This window comes from Acyrthosiphon pisum, chromosome A1 (assembly GCF_005508785.2).
Source record: "Acyrthosiphon pisum isolate AL4f chromosome A1, pea_aphid_22Mar2018_4r6ur, whole genome shotgun sequence".
Classification (NCBI taxonomy): Eukaryota; Metazoa; Arthropoda; class Insecta; order Hemiptera; family Aphididae; genus Acyrthosiphon; species Acyrthosiphon pisum.
The window spans coordinates 170,510,391-170,514,401 of NC_042494.1; the positions used below are offsets into that span (position 1 = coordinate 170,510,391).

Here is a 4,011-nt window from a genome sequence, read left to right on the forward strand (position 1 = left end):
AAAATGGGTCATGACAAGTCTTTTTTTGTTTTAAAAAAAAATAAGTCTATTATAAAATTATAAATTATGGATTCGAATAAGTTATGAATGAATTGAAGAACCCATATTTTACAGTAGATATAATGATAGTTAAAATGTCTACTAAAATCAATCAATTGAGCTTACTTGTGAGCTAGCCACTTTATTAATTCATGGCAGATATAGATAACATTGTTTTGAAGAGATCTATAACAACTAGGTACCTATATTATGAAATATAAAGAAAATGCATTTTCTTTAGAAATACAGTCACATAAGTTATACCTTTGTGTAATATTAAAATGTATAAAGCAAAAATGTGCAGCTGTAACGTTATACATCACACTATTCATATGCAAGAACAGTTTTTGAACAGACATTCCTTCGATACAGGATATAAATAAACAACACTATTTGATTTGTCATCTGGCCATTCTAGGAGAAGAGAAAGTAAAAATATGACAATCAACAAAAAATATACTTACTGTGACCGACTGCAAAAAATATATATTATAATATAACAAAGTTTTCAATAATACAATTGTCAATTATATACAATATCATATTCTTTAATGAAAATGTATGAATACTGATGTGATCATAAATATTGACTGTCTGTATCATATTAGGTACTACATTTGCGTAATAATTACGAATGGATATTTAAAAATGTCCTTATTGTATCGTGTGCTTCACATATGGAGGGTATTTAATTGCAGAACCCCCGACTCAGGTACTAGAATAATTCCAATTTAGATACAAAAATAATAACAGCGATTGGAACGTTTCTTTTTAAAGTGACATTTTTTAAAAAACAGTTCCTCGTAAGTAAATATTACGGATAACATGTACTCTAATGTTTCTGATCTTCAATGTTTATATTCATCTACAAATGAACATTCAAGCTAATAGACAAAATAATTAATATTATACACATAAATATATACATAATAAAATTGAAAACTAAAATATATGACGTACCCAATATATCTACAAAAAATTATAATAACAATGAATAAGTAAATAATACAAGTAATAATTATAAAACTTAATTCAACATTTCAATAAAGAGACATTTATTTTAAAAATGAATAATCAATAGGTTTTTTTTTCAAATAATATGGTGAAAGTAAGAACAAATTTCAAACCATAATCCTTTCATAAGTTGGATGTACAATCTGTATTTGAAGTCGCTAGGTTGTGTATATTATTTAGTGTGAAAGGAAACATATTTCGAATAAATACAAAATAAGGGGCCACGTTTTTAGGGTTCAGTACGGTAAAACGGGACCCTATTACTAAGGCTCCGCTGTCCGTCCGTCCGTCCGTCTGTCACCAGGCTGTATCTAATGAACCATGAAAGTTAAAAAGTGGACATTTTCACAGATTATGTATTTCTGTTACTGCTATAACAACAATAATACTCAAAATCCTAGAATATAATATAATATAATCAGTGTTTCCAAAATGTTTATAGCTTGTTGTAAACGGGTAACATATGATATGTACGAATGTGTTCACTCAGTCAAATGTCGAGTAGTACGTGTATAGGAACCGTCCGGTTCCCACGGCGGCCTATGGGACCGAAAGGGCTGAGTGAGCACATTCTGAGAGGCTCGGACGGACCATGGGCACAGCCCCGTTAGCTAGAGGCAGTCGAGTCTGGTAAAAAGAGTGAGCAACACCCGTGTTACTCAGCAGAACATCCTTTATAGCTTATAACAGAACCTCATATAGTTTTAATCAGAACCTCTTATGATAACAGTGTTTTATGTATATATTAATTCTTCAATGTTTAATTTAATAAATCAATAATAGTATCAGTAGTATTATCATTGTATACATTAATTCTTTAGTGTCTAATACAATAAATCGGTAATCATAATTATACGTAACCTGCGTGTTATTTTATTTGATATCAACACCTAAGGTTTAACGTCATTCGACGGTGGACTACACTTCAAGCTGATTATGGTACGGAACCCTTTGTGCGCAAGTCCGACTCGCACTTAACCGGTTTTTCATTTTTATTTTTATAATTGGAAATTAAATAGTGAAAAATAATGACAAAAGTTTAATGGATATTATAGTTTTCCTTTTAAAATATATCACTATTTTTATAATTTGGATTACATTATTGTAAAAATACAGTAATTGATAATATTATATTATACAAAGTACCATGCTATATAAAGTTATTCTTTATTACACAAGTTTGCAATACAATATAAAAAAAAAGATTACGTACCTTTAAATGATGCTAAATAAAAAATACAAGTAGGTTTATGCAAGGATAATTTTTATATTAATTGGCTTAAACGTTATTAAACATTAAGTTTATTTAATTTAAAGTTGGTAAATATTCAGACTACTTAGTTGACAATTATCTGACCAAAATTGCGATTATCCACCAATACTTTGGGTATCAGCAAGTTCCAGTTTAAGAAGAATGACGAACTATTGTAAGACATTCCATTCAAATCGTAATCGTAGTTTTTGGAATACCTGCCTATCAATAATTAACCCTTTTTGATTAATGAAGTACAAACTGAAGTCTAGGTTAAACTTAGAAGTACCCATCTGGCATCTACCAAACGTGACACAAGATACAAACTAATTCAAAATGAACAATGTATAACTGAGTATACAAATTAAGATCTTAACCAGTAGTGTCTAACTACACGTATTTTAATTTAACGACAATATTTATAATAATTTTTTTTCCAGATATGGCTTTGTAAAAAAAATACTATGCAACTATAGTAAGTTACAAGAATGTTAATTATAAAATATATGACTGAAATGTATGTGAAATAAAAATAAAAATATAATTTTAATTTGATTTGTAATTGTTATAAGTTTAATTATATTGTACGATGTGCATAACAATAATAATACGTTCTGTGTTCGTTTTATGTCTCCTTTGGAACTAATTACCCTTTTTTAAAGGCAATTAAAGGCGTGTATAAATTCGTTCCATTGACTCCATTTTTATCTGATCCCTCAATTTTATCAATATTTACAACCAGACATTTTTTGATCGGAAGCTCTTTAGTCTCTCTACATCAAGGTGGCTCAACCCAGGGTCCTCGAAGTTTTTTTTTTTTGCACGCTACTTCTGGATCCAAGTACAAATATATACCAATATTATACGGAAGAACACACAAGAAAATTCAGATACTGCGCAACAATATGGGGATGACAAACTTTGCTATGCTGTATATACGCAATACCCGCAGTGAGATGACTTTCTCTTTGGAGTTTGGACACAACTTGAACTTTCAGATCACTCGGTTTCTTCAAACCACTCGAACATACAACAACTTCTCGGATGCTTGGAATATTGGTATGGTCCATACAATTTATAACAAAAGAAATAAAAAATGCGGAAAACTGATACTATTCAAAATTTAATTTTCAGGGGTCCTAAAATATTTACAATATTTATAATATAATTTTGATAAATCACCATTGTCCACAAGTTAAATTTAAATAATACTTAAAACAAAAAAATAATAACAAAACACAAATAAGTACATACAAAGTAGCAGGCGGTTAAAATAAATATAAAATATAGGTACAATAAATATAATATAATATAATTTATGATTAATAATAATTAATTCATATACTTTGATATATTATTTAAAAATTGCCCTATTTGAATTTCTTTCGTTGTGTAGTTTGTCTTGCAAAGTATTTTTTTTTTTTGAACTTTTAGGCGGTAAGATATTGTGTATATAAGTATATTTGATTCAACGCGGGTTCTTTCAATCCGCGTTGTCGCTTCATCTTATTTTCACTCGCAGTCACTCGTGAGTCGTGGTTTCCCATCGATCGTGGGTAAAATAAAATAAAAAATAATCGTTGATATTTTATTCATTTTATTTTTATAAAAGTTTTGGAAACCTTGACTATTGTGGACCGTACCAGTATTCCGCGTTTATAAAGACCGTACCAGTTTTCCGTTTACCAACTTCTCGGACACACTCT

The 4,011-nt window shown here is 29.3% G+C and overlaps 1 long non-coding RNA gene across 1 annotated transcript; it reads right to left on the bottom strand.

The window, feature by feature from the left end:
• Window positions 1-74: 74 nt before the first annotated feature.
• Window positions 75-3,466, bottom strand: LOC115033934. The gene is made up of 3 exons (XR_003839281.1): window positions 2,267-3,466; window positions 1,000-1,008; window positions 75-512 (listed from the first exon to the last, which is right to left on the bottom strand). It is a non-coding gene; the product is annotated as an uncharacterized LOC115033934 (long non-coding RNA).
• Between the last annotated feature and the right edge of the window lie 545 nt (window positions 3,467-4,011).